At 37.5% G+C, this 19,335-nt stretch overlaps 1 protein-coding gene across 2 annotated transcripts in view; it reads right to left on the reverse strand.

Annotated features, from left to right (window-relative positions):
- The window catches only part of PEX10 (peroxin 10), a 219,455-nt gene extending 200,348 nt beyond the window's left edge, over positions 1-19,107 (reverse strand). Inside the window, exon 1 of one of the 2 annotated variants that reach the window (XM_089792310.1) lies at positions 18,850-19,107. The gene's annotated coding sequence lies outside the window, so the exon portion shown is untranslated. The remainder of the gene's footprint in view (positions 1-18,849) is intronic. The other variant, XM_089792307.1, reaches the window with a different exon arrangement.
- Between the last annotated feature and the right edge of the window lie 228 nt (positions 19,108-19,335).

Consider the following 19,335-nt stretch of genomic DNA (forward strand, 5'->3'; position numbering starts at 1 on the left):
TTCCAGGGTATTCAATTTACCATAAACGTGGCCCCTAGAGCGGAGTCCATATAAATAAAACCCTATCGAATGACCACTACCAAATTAATGGAGTTACAAGTGTAATCGCAGGATTTTCTAGATAAGAAACTCATTCGACCAAGTGTCTCGTCTTAGAGAGCTCCATTATTGTTTGTCAAGAAAAAGGATGGAACTATCAGGTTGTGCATAGATTATAGGATACTTAACAAGGTCGCGATCAAGAATAGGTACCCACTTCCCAAAATTGATGATTTATTCAACCAAATGAGGGGAGCAATAGTATTTTCCAAGATCGACTTACGATCGGGTTATCAAGATCTTCGGATCAAGAAGACATTCACAAAACTTTATTCATAAACCCGTTATGGCCACTACGAGTTCACAGTATTACCCTTTGGGATAACCAACGCCTCGGCAGCTTTTATAAATCTCATGAATAGCATATTCCAAGATTATTTGGACAAATTTGTGTTAATTTTTATAGATGATATTCTCATCTACTCCCAAATTGAGGAAGAACACCAAAGACATCTAGAGATAGTCTTGTAGAGACTATGGGAACATGAGTTGTATGGGAAACTGTCCTAGTGTTCATTTTATCAGAGGGAAATCCAGTATCTAGGGCATATTATATCAGCCCAAGGAATAGTAGTAGACCCTGCCAAGATCGAGGCAATCAAAGAATGGTCGGTGCCTAAGAGTGTGTCCGAGGTCGAGAGCTTCATAAGCCTAGCAAGATTTTATAGAAAGTTTGTCAAAGATTTCTCTAGAATTGCATACCTCATAAGCTCGCTTCAAAGGAAAGGGAAGAAGTATATTTGGTCTGAAAAATGCCAAGCAGCCTTTGAATACTTTAAGGATAAATTGACTACTACACCAGTACTTAGAGTACCTGATCCCAAGGGCTAATTTGTGGTTATAACAAATGCATGAGGAAAAGGATTGGGAGGCGTATTGATGCAAGAAGACCAGGTCATTGCCTATGAATCCAAGAAATTGAAAAATTATGAACAGAATTATGCACTGCAAGATTTGGAATTAGTGACCATTGTTCATGCTCTACAGATGTGGATAATGGACTAAAGTACATATTCACCCAACCTAACCTTCGCGCTAGTCAAAGAAGATGGTTAGAGTTTCTAGCAAATGACAAGTTCAAGATTAGTTATATCAAAGGTAAAGAAAATAAGGTAGTGGATGCCTTGTGTCGGCGAAAGTATATATCAGCCATGGTGTCAATAAATATTGGGCACAAAGAGCAAGTACTACAATGTCTGCCAAGAGATGGTCTTTATAACAAGATCTGTCAAGCACTTCAAAGGGATCCTCAACACCCCAGATATGGAGGATACCAACTAGAAGAAGATAGGCTCTTGAGATATAAAGGTAGGATGTATATACCCAAGGATCCATAAATTCGAAGAACGATCTTACGAGAAATTCATGTTGCTCCATATTCAGGACACCCTTGAGTGACTAAGATGTTGGTTGATATGAAATCCTTGTACTTTTGGAAAGGGATAAAGAAAGAAACAACGGAATACGTGGCAGGATGCCTCTAGTGTCAAAGAGTCAAAGCAGAGCATTGTTTCCTAGCTGGGCTATTACACCCAAATGAGGTTCCAAAATGGAAATGGCAAATAATCACCATGGACTTTATCCAAGAGCTACCCACGACCCAGAACAAACATAATACCATCCTGGTGGTTGTGGATAGGCTAACCAAGGTGGCTCATTTTATACAAGGTAACCTAAAAGATGTAGCGGTAGAAATTGCTCACAAGTTTGTGAGAGAAATTTTCAGACTCCACGGAGTCCCGTAGAAGATTATATCCGATAGAGATACCAAGATAACTTCCAGATTTTGGCAAACCTTATTCACAGCCTTGGGAACCAAATTGTATATCAGTTTTGCCTACCATCCCAAGAGTGACAATCAAAATGAAAGGGTAAACCAAGCACTAGAAGATTTCCAAAGGGTATATTTTATGGATCATTAGTATCAATGGGAAATGTATCTTCCACTGGTGCTATTTGCCTATAACAATTCTTACGAGTCTACTATTAAGATGGCACCCTTCGAGGCTCTATACAGTGGTAAGTGCAAAACACCTGTGAGTTGGAACAGAATTGAGGACCGAATCAACATCAGGCCCAAGATGCCTCTATAAATGGAGGAATGAGTAGTTCAAATCCGTTAGAGACTCAAGGAGTCAAATGACTGACAAAAGTGTTATATAGATGCAAAGAGGATCACTAAAGAGTTCCCAGTAGGAGAGAAGGTCCTCCTGAAGGTTAAACCACAAAAGAGCACTATCAAGTTTGGTAGAATCTCCAAATTAGCCCCAAGATATGTGGGACCATTTGAGGTGTTAGATGTCATAAACCCAGTAGCCTATAGAATTGCTCTACCTCCAGCCCTTGCCAGACGTGTCATACCTTAAGAAATATATAACTATCATTAGCATGTTATTGACTCGAATCACTTGCAGGTGCGAGACTCGATGGTGGTGGAAATAGAGCCACTCAAAATACTCGACGTGCGTAAGCTTCACGTGCAAAATCCAGATATAACCCAGTGCAAGATCCAATGAGACCAATATACTAAAAAATGCAACTTGGGAAGATTACAATGAGATCTTCAAGAAGTTTCCACATCTTTTGTTATGAACCTAAACCATATGAAAGAACTCTAAATTAACTACATTATGGATTTATTTATGTTTCACTTAGAATGTGTTCTTTGTTTTACAAAGTTCATGGAGGACAATGAAATGCAAGGGGGAGTGCATGTTACATCCCAAATTTTTGCCTAATTTAAAATTAATCTCATAGTCGTTGAGAATTCATTTGAAGTCAATTGTCGGTAAAGTTGTTGAAACATTTGATCATGTGAAATGGAGTTTCTGGTTGTTTGTTATTATTTCATATGACATGCTAGTTAGTTGTTATACATGAATTTCATATGACATGCTAGTTAGTTGTTATGCTTGAAATTGAAAATGAATAGCATGGAAATTGAATAATTATTATGTGATATTTTGAAAATATGTTATTACTCTAGGACTTTTCCTTTTTGTAAGCGCATGATGAAGGGGAAAAATATTGCCAAAATGATAGTTACAAATGGGGCACAAAATCCACTGATGAACCATCAAGTATGGAATCTAACTACATTGGCTAAGTATAGACGGCTTGGCAAGCAAGAGAAAACCTTGGACTACCATGAGCTAACCAATTATCATAATCATTAAATAATAAAGGAAAAACCACTAAGCATTAACAAATTTGTTACCTTTATAATTTGAGAACCTTCTATTGTGTAAAGCATGTTTTAATATAATGAACCATGATACCTATATATACTAAAACATGTACATGCATATGTATATATGCGTAAGCCAATTAAGATGTATATGCCTATTTTGAACGTATACATAAAATACTTATGTTTAGGATTTACGCATATATGCATGTATGTGTACATGTGCATATGAGTATAGGTAAGTATGACGATGTCATTTATTAAAGTATTAAGAGGGTGAAGTTTTTGTTATTCTTTCACCTTGGCTAAGGATTAATATTATTTCATGTGTGGCCACCTTTCATGATTCTTTTTCCATAGGGCCTTATAATTGTTAAATGGTTCATCATAATTTATTTATATTTTTTAACTAATGGCCTTGTTGAGCGCCTTCCCACCTCAAACTTCTTGGGTAACTTAGCATGCATTCGGTGAGCTTTTGCATTCTACGTTCACTTCCCAGCGATGGGTTACTATTATTACTTCTCCATTTCGGTTTGTCATTCAATTTCTACTTTCTACTCCTTGTGAAATATTTGTTCGCCCATAGCTTTTGTTCTTATTCCAAAGCTAAGTGTGTATTCAATTCCATCAATTACTCTAAGTGAGTTGGTTATTGGCTAAGACTACTAGCGTCAATCTACAAGACGAAGCCTTGCAATTATTCTTGGACAAAAGTGTCGGACATATTCAGCATCGATTGTTTGCATACAGTTCTCAAGTCAAGCTTTACATTTTCAAATCATGATTATACTCTCTTATCTTTATGTTTTTTAGAAATCAAACAATAGAGTTATCTAATTTGCCTATCAAAGAAGGTATCAATATCTTTCTTTAATCCAGAGTTGAAATGATTCACAGTCTGTGTATTTATTCTTTTGTTTCTCTCCTATATCGATATGAGTCATCATGCGGATGGAAAGAATATGTCCATGAAAATGTTTCGAGTATGATTTAATGAATCTTTGTCAAAGAGTGTCAGCTTGTACAAGGGTCTTGTCAATATACCTTTGAGATGACTACAGCACCTAAATGATAGTGGAACAATCTGAAAGAATTATATTTCTCGATTGTAAGGCCATAAGCCAGGTTAGGCATAATGAGGTGGCAGTGTCTATATTCAAAAACTAGATTTCACTTAAGGAATCACCCAAAGATTCATCCATGATGACTAGCATGTGGTCGAGATGAAGGGTGTAGATGGAAATAACCCTACAAGAAGAAGTAAACATTAATTAGTAACAATAATCATATCTAAATAACTAAGTCAGGTCATGGTAGTCCATTGTATATTTTCTTGTTGTGAAGTCGAGCGGTGGGTGATTGTGCTTATATAATGTCCATCCAAAATCCTTGACCAAGGTAGGTTAGTGGCATGATTGTTATTGTGTTCACTAAAAATCAAAGCGCTAGCAGTTAAAAGATAGGTTGATGGAAGGTGTTAACAACCTCATTAGCTTACTAGCCGACACTCGTAACACCGGGATGCTCAGTGGCAAGACAGTGGTGTCCCAAGCCTAATCCAGAGGTAGGGAGGACCTTTCTTGGTAGAGATTGCATGGGGATACTTAGGGGTCCACGGTTGGGAGGTTAAGCCCATGGCAATGCTTCTCCTCTCTTCTATATGCCAAGGCTTGCACAACGCAAGGGCATTATTGACATTTTCTCGAGTACTTACTTCAAGATCCGGCATTTCATTTGATCTATGTAGATATGTAATTAAATTCTGTTATTTTTTTAAATTAGATGTTAGGAATTGGTTTCACTGAATAATCGTGAGTAAGAAATAGAATAGAAGTGATAGCTTTAACTGTATTTCATATGAACCTAGATTTGAAATGTTATTTTAATATTCAATTTTATGAATTGTAGATTATAGTTAAATGTAATGTCCCCGTCATAAAATAAATCTATTTAATTAAACTTTTGTAACAAACCGATTGATTTAATGTATCTCGAACCCATTTTTATTTTTGTTTCCGTAGTTTGTGTCATCGTCGGCTATCTTTGTACACCCTCAGAAAGTTTCCCAACAGGTATTTAAGCACGGCTTGTAGGTAGTCTGTAGGTATGCTTTGGATTATTTTTCTTTGTACTACGAATTCCTGTTGGAGTTTTGGATTGTTCGTCATTTCGGAAGTGAAAGATCTTCCCTATTTGGCTAGTGCGATTTCGGTGGGATTCAACCCTCACCCTATTCCGTTGTCGCATGTATTACTTTGCTCGGATTTGGCAAGTTGGAGCACCATCATATTGCAAATAACTATTGGTTTGATCTATTCTTTGTTTTGTGCACTTCCAATTTGGTGTCTATTATTTTGTGGATTCCATCAACATTTTGTGTTTTATGTATGAGCAACATTGTGTTTCCGTCGCCAACTGTATGATTCCGCACTGCTCATTCCTCACCCATCCATCCTTCCATGCTATCCTCCATCTCCTTGTATGGCTTGGTCCCTCGAGTTATCCATTTAAGCCACCGTACGGCCTATTATTCTCACTGTACGACCTACTACAAACACCGTACAGCTACCTATCCTCCACCGTACGACTTCCCAACCTCCCTCCGTACGGATTGCCTCTCCATACCGTATGGCTAGCAATCTCCACACCATACGGCTCTAGATTTTGCCCTCCAAATTTGGCCCGTACAACCTCTCAGTCTATGCATTCATATTTCTACACAACTATTCTGGTTTTAGAGCTAGTCGGAACATTACAGTGGTATCAGAGCAGAAATCATCAGGAGCATCTTCGAAACCGTTCGGGAAAGTAGCCGCACAGCACAGAAAGTGGTCGCGCAGCACAGGCAGGAGCCACACAGCACAAGCAACTGACGCCGCGTAGCACAGGCAGTGGCCGCGTAGCATGGGCTGAGGTCGCACAGCACGGGTGCATCTTCAAAACTGTTCGGGAAAGTGGCCGCACAGCACGGGCTAAGGTCGCACAACACAAGGGCATCTCTGAAACTATTCAAAAAAAATTTTGAAACTTTTGGGAACATTTCTAAAACCGTTTGAGAACATTACAGTGGTATCAGAGCTTTTGATCTTGCCTACCTATGGAAGTGAATGCAAGTTTATACTCAGAGGAGAAGACGAAATAACCCTATTGATAGAATGGTAGATCATCAGGATCCTACAACAGAACTCATGAATCTTTTAAGAGACTTGAACAGAAATCAAATGTAAATCAACGAAACCCAAAGGCTTATGCAGGAAACTCTACAAAAATTGATCGAGGGAAAGACAACAGGAGAACAAAATGGGCATAGCGACGATTCTGTTTCCGAAAGGACAAACTTTCAACCCTCTCGCTCTCGACCCTCAATACCCATCTTCCCTCCAAGGACGTAAGCACCACACAAAGGAAGAGAGGCCGCTTTTGAGGAAATGCAAGAAAAACTTCGTGAAGATTGGCAGAACGCAAATATGGAAGGAGATATATCTTACAGAGACTATGTTGATCTAAGAATGAGATATTCTAGCGTAAGAAATCGCAGTTATTTTAATGATGATCTCAGGAAAAAGATCGGAAAGGTTAACTTATCGCCATTTGATGGATCCAGAGCCATTACCGCATAGTCGTGGGTCCTAAAGACAGATACCTATTTCCAACTCAATCCAATGCCCGAAGAGGTAGCAATCAAGTTCGCAACACTTCATCTAGAAGGAGTGGCGCATGAGTGGTGGCATCATGGACTGGTCACTCTCGGTCACAACCAAGTGACCTCTTATGTTGAGTTTGCTGAGAGACTCATTGATCATTTCAATGGGAAGGATCTTGAGCTAAACTTCAAAGATCTAGCTCAGCTAAAGTAAATGGGCACGGTAGACAACTATGTCACTGAGTTCCAAAGGCTATTTGTATTAGTCACAAACATCTTTGAAAGACGTCGAATTGTGTTATTCATGGATGGGCTGAGAGAACCTTTGAGAGGGTGGATCAAAGGGTTCAACCCAGGTACACTCAACGAAGCTATTAAGAAGGTGTGTGACATGGCCGCATCTTCCTCCAAAACTCACGCAGTTACACCAACACCATCCCCACAAGAAGACAAAGACAAGGAGCCAATTTAGAAAAAACATTAGTTTGATGAAGATTGTCGGCAAAAACTCTAGAGGAAAAAGCTCTGTTTCATGTGCAAAAAACCATGGGGTCCTGGTCATCGCTGCCTCGGGAAGGGAAAGATTCATTACATTAGGTGATGCCTGATGATGACGAAGAACAAATACCTTCAGCAACTAACGAAGAAATGACCCAGCAGGAGAGAATAAATGCCTTGATACAAAAAGGGGGTTCCATTGCTACCCTCACTACACCAACTAAAGGTGGTATCTTCAGAGTTCGCAGCACACTTCACAGAAAACAAGTCCCAATCATGATTGATAGTGGTGTCACACTCAATTTCATCAATTCATTTTTGGTCACTAGTAAGAACTGCATGCAGTTGAGCACGAAGGATTTGAGGTTAAGGTTGCAGGAGGAACCTTGTTACCTTGCACTCATGTGATCCCACGGCTACAAATTTCCATGGCATACCCTAGCAGATGATTTCTTTGTTATAGATTTGGTTGATACTGATATCATTTTGGGCATCTAGTGGTTGGAAACTCTTGACCAATACACTCAAAGTTTCAAAAGGATGGACTTTTCATTCGAGATGGATCGCAAGAAGGTGTTGCTCAGAGGAATGTCAAATAAAGGATCGAGGGAAGTCACAACCAAGAAGATGGAGGCAATTTTTAAACAAGATTTGGCCCCAGATGCTACAAGTAAAAACAAGATAGTCAACACCTCACCGTATTCCTTGGATAATTGGCAAGCCCATCTATTGAATGACTATTCTAAGAACACTTTTGCATGTGAGTTGATGGATGGTTATGTACACGATGAAAGATACAAGGTTATTGATGACATCATTTACTTCAATGGGAAGATCTACTTAGTACCTGACTCGGAACTGAAGGAGCTCATTACGGAAGGTCTCCCAGAACTGGGTTTGCATTTGCTTGAGGACAAGCAAATTTTGGGACGGGAGGACTATAATGTCCCCGTCATAAAATAAATGTATTTAATTAAACTTTTGTCACGAGTCGATTGATTTAATGTATCTCGGACTCATTTTTATTTTTGTTTCCGTAGTTTGTTTCACCCTCAACTATCTTTGTAAACCCTCGGAAAGTTTCTCGACGGGTATTTAAGCACGGCTTGTAGGTAGTCTGTAGGTATGCTTTGGATTATTTTTCTCTGTACTGCAAATTCTTGTTGGAGTTCTCGATTGTTTGCCATTTCGGAAGTGAAAGATCTTCCCTATTTGGCTAGTGCAATTTTGGTGAGATTCAACCCTCGCCCTATTCCGTTGTCGCGTGTATTACTTCGCTCGGATTTGGCAAGTCGGAGCACCATCATATTGTGAATAACTATTGGTTCGATCTATTCTTTGTTCTGTGCACTTCCATTTTGGTGTCTCAATTATTTTGTGGATTCCATCAACATTCTGTGTTTTGTGTATGAGCAACATTGTGTTCCCATCGCCAACTGTGTGATTCCGCACTACTCATTCCTCACCCATCCATCCTTCCATGCTGTCCTTCACCGCCTTGTACGGCTTGGGCCCTCAAGTTATCCATTTGAGCCACCATACGGCCTATTATTCTCACTATACAACCTGCTACAAACACCGTACGGCTAACTATCCTCCACCATACGACTTCCCAACCTCCCTCTATACGGATTGCCTCTACATACTGTACGGCTAGCAATCTCCACACCATATGGCTCTGCATTTTGCCTTCCAAATTTGGCCTGTACAACCTCTCAATCTGTGCATTCATATTTTCGTACGACTATTCTGGTTTCAGAGCTAGTCGGAACATTACAGTGGTATCAAAGCATAAATCATCAGGAGCATCTCTAAAATTGTTCGGGAAAGTAGCCGCGCAACACAAAAAATGGTCGCGCAACACGGGCAGTAGCAGCACAACACAGGCAACTGACGCCGTGCAGCATGGGTTGAGGTCGCGCAGCACTGGAGCATCTTCAAAACTATTCGTGAAAGTGGCCGCACAGCACGGACAGTAACTGCGCAGCACGAGTTGAGATCGCGTAGCACAGGAGCATCTCTAAAACTATTCAGGAAATTTTCCGAAACTTTTGGGAACATTTCCGAAACCGTTCAGGAACATTACATTAAACTCATATTTCCCCTTCTTGTGAATGTGGAGAGTAATTTTTATAACTGTCACTGCTTTCATTCGGTTAAGATTGTAAAGGTATTTCATTTAAGTAATGGATTAATTGGCTACTGGAAATTAGCATGTTACACTAAAAATGTAATTTCCATGCTCACTTCACTAACATCTTTGGAAATAAATTGCAAAAATGTTTGGGTTTAGAGAGACAAAGATGATAACTCTTAAGGGCAATGATAGTAACGGATGATAATTCAAATTAAAATATCCCATAAAAGGATTTATACTTAATCAAAATACTTAGAATGTGAAAAAAATAGTAAAATCTTCAAAGGAAATTCAGACTGTAAACATACATCCAAATACCCAATATTCATACAACAAACATGCATTCACAATTGAACTAATATTGCAATAAGGTCTATACCAACTATATAGAGTAACTTCTATTAGTAAGATCATAGTTTCAATAATCGCCAGAATTGCTGGTTTGGTGATTTGATTTAGGCATGCCGATTTTTTTGGAGTCGTGAATAGATTTTGGTGATATTTTGCCGTGAATCTCCTGAATCACTGATTCAAGCGAAAATCACTTGAATCGACTGTGCGGCAAGGCAATAAGTGAAGTCATTTTTTAATTAAAACACTTTTTTTCTTTTTTCTTTTTGCCTTTCCTCTTTGTTTTAACCCCAAAGGGCTTTCTAATTGTTAAGCATGAATAAAAGAAAGGAAATGTGAGAGAAAACATAAAAGAAAAACCACAAGTTTCCAACCAGCAAGAAGGAAGACCACCAAAGAGATCAAAAGTCCATTTGGGAAGGACATAAGATTGCATTGAGAGCATTAAGGAGTCAATAGCAACACTCCTCAACTCATTTGCAAGAGGTAAGTGTTGATTTTTTTACATGTTTGTGTACTATGCATTTTTTGTTAAATTTTTTTAGTGTTCATTTGCAAATCTTGAATGTTTTTTAGTTTTACTAAATTGCAAAGTAGGGTTTGTTGTTTTGTAGCTTTTGTTTATTAATTTCAAAATTTGAGGTTTTACTTGAATTTTCTTATTGCAGCAGCCTTAACTTTCATTTTCCACAATGGGTAAAAAGATGAATGTTGGAAATATATCAAAGACTTTCCTGGAAGAAACAAATTTCGAATGAAATGTATGTTTTGTAAAGAAATAAAATCCAGTGGTATTTATAGAATCAAATACCACATTGTTACTATACCTAGACATGATATTACAATTTGCACTCGACAAATTGCTGAGGCAAAACGCACTTGTTTAGTGGCATTAGAAAAATATGAACAAGATAAATTGAATAAGAAAAGGCAACTTGAAGGGTTAAGAGCTATTGGCTCCCATGCTCCCGTAGCTGCATTTGCATCAGCATTCGTAGGTTGTATTGGAGAGGGTTCTTCAAGGCCTCCTTTTCGTCCTAGTTCTAGTGCTTCTACTTGTGCTAGTGCTAGTTCTAGTCGGTCTTATACTGAGATTAAGTCCAATCTATTGCAACCTAGAGTGCGGAAGAGCAAATTGGATCGTTACTTTGTGCCCCGCACTACTCCTGGCTCACAACCCACACTTGAGGGCATGGGTTTGAACAAGGAGATTCATGATGCTGCTAGAAAAGAAATTTGAAAATTTTGGTACTTTTGCAACAATCCACTTGTTGCAGCCAGGTAATTGATTCTTTTTTCTTTATTTTCTTTTTTTTTTAATAGGGGTAAACGCTTTAACCTAGCGCTATGAACTAGTGAGGCCACAAAGAGGGGACCTCATCTCCATTAGATTTGAACCTTGATGGTAAGGATAACAACTCAACAACATAACCATCACAACATGCTAGTATTGGCTCTTTGTTTTCTTTAAGGTTAAAGTAAAATTTTAATTATATCTACCTTTTTTATGATTCATTGATTAATCATAGATTCACTTTACAAGCTTACAGAATGATTTGTCATCTAAATTTCTAATTATAATCTATTTATGATAGGGCTCCAATAGATACAGTTGCTATTTGTCGTTCGAGGTTCAAAGCCCCAATAGAGGCTGAGTTAAGTGGATATCTCTTGGATGAAATGGTACAGGATATGAAGGTTGAGTTTGAAGACCACCGAAAGGAGTGGATCGAAAAGGGTTCCACCATCATGACTGATGGTTGGACAAATAGGAAGAATAGAACACTCCTCAATTTTCATGTTTTTTTGTGGAGGTGATTGATCATTCCACTTTCCTACATACATTGTGAATTGTAAATCATGATTGAATATTTCAATTTTTGATTTTTTGATTGTTAATTTGTTGATGATCCATGATAATTCATTGTTTTGTAGGATATACCATGTTCCTCAAATCCATTGATGCTTCTACTCATGTCAAAAATGCCACATACTATGTGAGGTTGAGGAATTCATAACAGAGGTGGAGGAACAACATGTGGTGTAGGTGGTGACGAATAATGTAGCAAGTTATGTTGTTGCAATTGAACTTTTAACTTTTCAAGTTTTGAAAATTAATTTATTTGAATTTTGAACTTTTTCTAATTCTAAGTTTCCTAAGTTCTGTCATGTTTGAATTTCTAATTAACTTAAAATTGTTCTAGGTAAACTTTTGATGGAGAGGCACCCCACCATATTTTGGTCTCCTTGTGCGGCACATTGCCTTGATCCCATGTTGGAGGAAATTGCCAAGCGTGAATGGGTCAAATCATGTGTTGAAAAGGAAAAAAAAGTATATGCAAGTTTATCTACGATTATTCATTCGTCCTTAGCACAATGAGGGACTACACAGAACGCAAGGAATTAGCTCGTCCAGGCATCACGAGGTTTGCCTCAAATTTCATCACACTACAGTCCTTATTGACATCAAGGGATGATTTGAGGAGCATGTTTGTTGGGAGGGAGTGGATTACATCTTCCTATGCTACGACCACTACAAGGGTAGATGTGGTGAATTGCATCTTTGATGATGTTGGTTTTTGGAAACCTGCTAAAGAAATCCTTAAGGTAAATTTATTGTTGTTTAACATTTAATATTTTACGATTTATTATTTAATATTTATTATTTAATTGGTTAATGATTTAGTTTTGCTTTTAGTTATATTATTTTATATTTAAGTTTTGACTCAAATGGTTTTTTTACATTAAATGCAGGTCACTAAGCCCCTTGTATCTCTCCTATGAACTATTGATGGGGAGAAGCCCTCTATGGGCTACATATATGACGGCATGGATAGGGCCAAGGAGACCATTAGAGCCCAGTATGCAAGAGTGTAGGAGAAGTATGCCCCTATTTGAGAGATCATTGATAGGAGCTAGCAAAATCAACTCCACCAACCCATCCATGCAGTAGCTTACTATCTGAATCCAGCATTTCCTTTCTGTCCTGACTTCAAAGTGGATGAAGAGGTTCTCACGGGCTTATGTACAATGATCCAGAGGTTGAGTAGTGATGAGGATAGTGCAGCTACAACCATTGAGCTAGACAAGTTCAATAATATATAAGGGCCATTTTTCCCTGGCAAGATGGCCATAGAGGCTCAGACAACAATACAGCCAGGTAAAAATAATATATTCATGAATCTTAAGTTTATGACTTATAAGTTGTGTATTTTAATTGTTGATTATGTAATTTTAAAGTTTTGAATGAGACTAATTGCTTTTGTTTTCCCTTATTTCAGATAGATGGTGGCAAATGTTTGGGCCTACAAACCCAAAACTTCAAAAAAATTGACATTCGTATTCTAAGTCAGCCAAGCAGCACTTCTGGATGTGAGCACAGTTGGTCCATGTTCGAACACATCCTCTCGAAGAGGAGAAATAGGTTGACTGTGCAGAGGTTGAATGATCTTGTCTTTGTTCATTACAACCTTCGTCTTAGGATCAAACAGATTTTGGGCACTGACTCCTCTCCAATCATTCTGGAGGAGACTAATCTAGAGTCAGAGTGGCTCACTGAGGCTGTGGATCTAGTCTTCACTGAGGAAGACCATGAGTGGATTGACCAGGTGGATAGAGAGGTTGAGGTCATGGCCATGATAGAGGAGGTAGCTAGAGCACGTTCACGCATTGGTAGATGTGCACACACAAACGCAGGCTATAGTGATGTTGTTCGTGAGCCCATCTTACATGCGGGGGCTATGGTTCGACAGTCCTTTAGGACCTACCATAGACGCCTTTCTAGAAGGCAGACTGGAGACTCAGAGACTGAGGCTAAGGCTGTGACCAAGCTTGAGGATAATGATAAGGATGATGATGAGGCTTGCGCTAGAGCCTTGTTTTTTCATTTTGTTTACAGATATTGATAGATATACGTCTCATGGATCTTCATCTTAGATTCTTAAATACATTTATGATTTGATGTCTTATGGATCTCCATCTTACATACATTCTATGATTTGAATCATTATGATCATATGATTTCTATTTACTTCAACTACAACTTACAATTTACATTTTACATGTAGCATAGTTACGTATGTAATGGATTTATCATTTATGTTCCATGTTTATATATTTTAACTTCTATTTTATGATGTTATAGTGTGTTTAAGTTATATTCAATTAAGGGTGCATGAAATAAGTTCTAAATTGTTAAAATCTCTAAATTTAAAAAAAAAATTAATTTGCCGATTCATAGCTAATTCGATTCCAAATCATGGTTGATTCACAATTCGATTCGGCCTTGCCAATTCCGATTCGGTTACGATTCTTGTTACTTTAAGTAAGATACAAATGGTATGAACCAAAAATCCATTTAGTATCTTTACATAGCCCAAGGTAATAAAGAATGTTGTGAGTTTTTTCGCACTTCAAACTATTTGTCAATAAAACACCCTATTCAAAAGTTATAGCGTTTGGTATTTTGAAATAGGAAATGTAAAAATGAGTTGAACACGTAAATGAGTTGTAAAAGGGAGTTACACATTTTGATGTTTGTAATGATATATCATAAGCATCTTTGATTGCAGATAACACCTCTTTATAAGTGGTTTTTAGCCCATGGCTTTGTAATACCATTAGACGATTTCATGTGCTGTACATTCCTACATATTAGGGGTGTGAGATAAAGGGTATGTGCTAGTCTTATAGCTATTTAGTTACCTCTAGATCTATAGTTGGTAATACTCTTGAAATAAGCTTGTTCTGCAAATATATTGTAATATGTTGTTGATCTCTGAATAATCTATTGGCCGTCTTTCGAAGTGTTGGGTTTTATGTTGTGGTATACATGTTAATGTTTACTAAGTTTGTTGTGAGGTTCTCACACCATTGCCCCAAGACTTTGGGGACCCCCTTCTTCTAATTGCCTTGGCAAATTTTTGAGTTGTCCAAAAAAAATTTGATTCATTTTTTTTGAAAATTTTGAGTCTTGGACACCTTCAGGGCCAAAGGGAGAGGGCTAGGTTTATTTTCACCCGGTTTCAACTTGATCTTGCAAAATTACCAATTTCATCTTTAGGCCAGACAAAATTTTCAAAGAACAACACAAAATAAAATTGTAAAATTTGTACTTAGACAATTTCTTTTGAAAATTTGGCTATAATTTTGTAAATTCGGATAATTTTCAAAAGGTGAAATTTTGTTAAATTTTGAATGTTTTGGAAAATCTCGAATTTCTTTGGTGAAAAAAAAATTTCTTTTGTAAAGATGAAGTCAAATTGCAAAATCGATTTTAAACTCTAGAAATGATTTTATTTTTGTCAAAATTTAAATTACTTGGCAAAATCGATTTGAATTGAATTGTTAAAAAGTTGACTTTAAATGGATTAATATTGCCTTGAAAATTTTTAAGCCTTTAATGAAATTGGTAATTTAATATTGAAAAATGGCTTTTAACTAGCCAAAATCCAATTTTAATGACATATTAATTGTTAAATCATCATTAAATGGAAATATTTAGCATCTCCAAGGCATTATTTACTTTCTTTTTGCAATTTTGGTTTTTTCATCTTGGCAAAGTTAACTTTTGGCCAAGCATTTAATTGGGGGCCAGTTTTGTGTTCTAATTTATTTATTTTCGTGCTCTCAGGGTCCCTGTTGGTTAGCTATGGAGAGTAGGAGAATTGGGTATAAGAGGAAACTCTTTCCTCTTTTCTCCTCACTTCTCATCTTCCTCCTCTTTGGTGTTTGGCGATTTTGGCAAGGGCAGTCTTCTCTTGTTTTGAGCGAATTTTATCTTGAGCAGCTCTTCCATCCCTTGGCATTTTTTTTCTTAAGGCAGATTTCTTTGTTGCTAGGGCAGAACTCTCCATGTTTAGTGATTTTTTGAGAGCAAAATCTGCACTTTTTCTTGGCGATTTTGCAAGCATCTAGGGTTTTGGCGCACCTCATTATGGACTGTTATGGGCAATATCTTCTTCATTTTCAGATCTGATCCTTGGCATCATTTATTCAAAAGCAGCAAGATCCATTTTATTTGGGCACCTTCATTTCGGGCGATTTTAGGAGGTTATTGTGATCAAAGGTCTGATTTTGGGCAAATGGTGGACAATTCCAAAGGATTAAAATTCTGATTTGCAAGGGGTTTGAAATTCTCGAAATCTAATCCTAAATTCTAAAAAGTAGATCTGGCTATTGGTAAAGGTAACTTTAAATCATTTAGAGTTGAAAGGGGTCCTTAAGCTGATTTCTTTCTTTCGTTCTTGCCTAGTTATTGTCTCCCTTGGTTCTTCTTGCATTCATTATCCACCACTCAACCATCCTATCATAGGTTGATGAGATGGTAGATGTTAGTGCAAGCAAGAATCCTACGGGAACAAACACTAAGAAAGACAAAGAGGATATGATGCCCAAAACAACTTTCTTCTCAAAAATGAGGCGAATAACCGATACCAATGTCGATACAGTAAACATGATACAAATAAAGGACAGACTAAAAGGAGAACAATCCCCCTTAGCAAAGAAGATATACAGAAGCGGAATTGTACATGCAGCAACTATTCCTCCCACATTGCCGTGTCTAGAATTGGTTATGGAATGCGCATCCAAGTTTGATCTTATCAGTAAATCCATCATTTTTTATGAAGGGAAGGAGGGTATTGGCCAATATTGGCGGACAAGCGATTGAAGAAACATTTAACGTTCCCCAATATAAGAGCATGACAGTAGTGATGATGGATCAAGCAGCCAAATCATTTCAAGATAACCAAGAGGCCTATTTCACACATCTAAAGCAGGATTGGCTACACGAAGGAAAGAAGGGCATAACTAAGTCATCAAAGCTTATAGTGGCGGACTTCAAATCAGAATACAAAGATCTCATTGTGCTTCTCAGCCGAATCATTCGCCTAGCTCAAGGTACGCAATTTGAAAACTGGATGTAATTCTTCATTGATGAAATTGAAAAAGGAAAAAGAAGATTTGATTGGGCTAGGATCATAAGCAAGAACCTTGAGTTGCAACTTAGAACCGTGCAAAAACAAAAACAATTCTATATGGGATTAGTTGGCAATGGGCCAGGGCAATATTTGGGGCATGAATGCTATCCACAACTTCATTTGCACAACAACAAAGATTACAAAATGTTTTGTGACGCCTTTGCCATGAAGACAGTAAGGGTATTACAAGGGACACCTACTATGAGACTTTCACCGGAAGCAGAATCAAAGATAAAGAAGTTTGGGAGTTGGTTCATCCAATTTCTGCAATTCACCTATATTAGAGTAGCGAGGAGCACAGTTTGTCCCAAGAGGCTTCCAAGATACCCATCCGACAAGGTAGTTTTGATGGAATTGGCCAGGAAACTTGAGCACTATGATAGAATAATGAGAAATGAAGGCAAAGCAGGGATTACCTTCTCAATCGAAATTGGCAATGATAGTTGCCCTAATCAGGCCGCCTTTGCAGCTGCGGAGAAGGAATTGGAATGGTATCATCTAGAGTGGTACAGAGCAAGGCAAGAATTTGATCCTAATGGTCTTATCAAGGCATCTCATGGAAATGCGTTTAAGCATGTTCCCACTATTGAAGACTTTTGGGCCAATGCCAAGGACGACTTTCATGTGAGAAAGCTAGCTTTCTCAAAATTGTTGGTGAACATGATGAGGGATATCAAATGGAGAGGCCTTGATATTCCCGATCAACTGGAAGACGATGGTAATGTGTTGAGAGGGGATTATGATACAACAGAAGGAAAAGAGTTGAATCTAGTAGATTGGGATGACCATCAGGATCCTTCCTTGGAAGCAGTCACAAGGGCAGTTGATTTGCATACCGAGTCATGGTATAATGAAAGATTAAGAAAGCTGCAAAGTCAAAGGATCCCCCTTACTTATGAGAAGATGAAGCTAAAAGAAGGTCCAACAAAATCAGTCGGATAGAAGGATGAAGGAAGTAGCCGGCAATAGGAAATAGTTAGAAGCAAGAAAAGGGCTTTGGAGGTTGAGAAGAGCAAAGGACATCTGGAACCTCCAGCCAAGAGGCAACATATGTCGCAGTGTGCCAGACACCAAATGCAAAGAGCAATCCAATACACTTGAAGAAAAACAGTCTACAAAAAGAAAAACATGTATTGTAATTATATGACTGGCTTTAACAATACATAAAGGTTAGATTCAAAACTGAGAGGGTGTAAGGGGACATATAATATATAAAGCCTTTACCGTTTTTACAGTTTCTCTATTTGTTTTGCAAGTTGGAATGAGCAAACTATCGTATCTAAATCCAGAAGCAGTACAGCCAGCACGGTGCAATCAGAAAAAACATAATATTGCGCAGTTTCCCACAAAATTGAGGCGCGCACCTTCTCTAGCAAAACAAATGGAACTAGAAACCTATTTTTTTACATTTAGAAAATGTGATTTATTACAACAAGTTCGCTCTAAAAGCTCGGAATGTAATGCTTACATGATATTTATCATATTCAGTGGAGATTACCCTAAATTTGAAAACTCCAACAATCTTGCTGTCAAAGCTTTAAATTCAACTTTCGCCAACTGCTTGACATTAAAAAAATGAACCATCATTTTATTTCAATTCAAATAAGTAGTTGTTTGTGTAGCTACTGATTACAAGGAACGTCCTGGATTCGAGAGAAGAACACAGAGTTTTCTCAGAAAAATGACGGAAGAAACATACATGATTTATGTTCAGAACTAAAAACCATATTCTATATGCAGAATGCCTAAAAAGAATATCCAAAATTCAAGCTTTACATGTTCTGAATTTTACTATAGTTTTTAACTCAGAGTTTGATATACATATTTAAATAAAGAAAAATGTAATATTTCTCACAGCCATAAAGCCGTAACTGGCGATTGCTCAATCGCTGAACAAATTCACGTGAATTGGGAAAACATCAAAGAATTTACGAGAAAAGAAAGTAGATACCTATCAAAATCTCCGCGACTTTCAATCCAGACGATAGACAATCGAAGCAACGGCTGAACGTGAAACTGGAAGAGTGAGAGGAGTGAAGCTTCTGGTAAAAATCAAGAAAAAAATTACATTAGATCAGAAACGGAATGGAAAGAAAAAGACGTCGTGCCACAAATTCGAAGTCTGGAAATCTTCCTGTGGGGAATCGGCGCTCCTGGAGTTCTGATAATTTATATGTTAGCAGATGTGTGTGGCTCTACATTTCTAAGGTAACAAATTAAAACATATAAAATTAAATTTATAGAATAATATTTGAAAAAATATATCATTATTAATATATATTTTATATATAGGTAAGATATATAGAAAATAAGTTTTTGTTTTGAGTATCCAACTTTTTCTTGATGAGAATGTAATTTAGTTGTCCAATATAAAATCATAGTCAAATTTTATTCAAATATAGTATATTATAAATACATCACATGTCACCTTTTCTTA

The sequence above is a fragment of the Cupressus sempervirens genome, chromosome 7 (genome assembly GCF_028749045.1).
Source record: "Cupressus sempervirens isolate cs-2001-9-10 chromosome 7, ASM2874904v1, whole genome shotgun sequence".
Classification (NCBI taxonomy): Eukaryota; Viridiplantae; Streptophyta; class Pinopsida; order Cupressales; family Cupressaceae; genus Cupressus; species Cupressus sempervirens.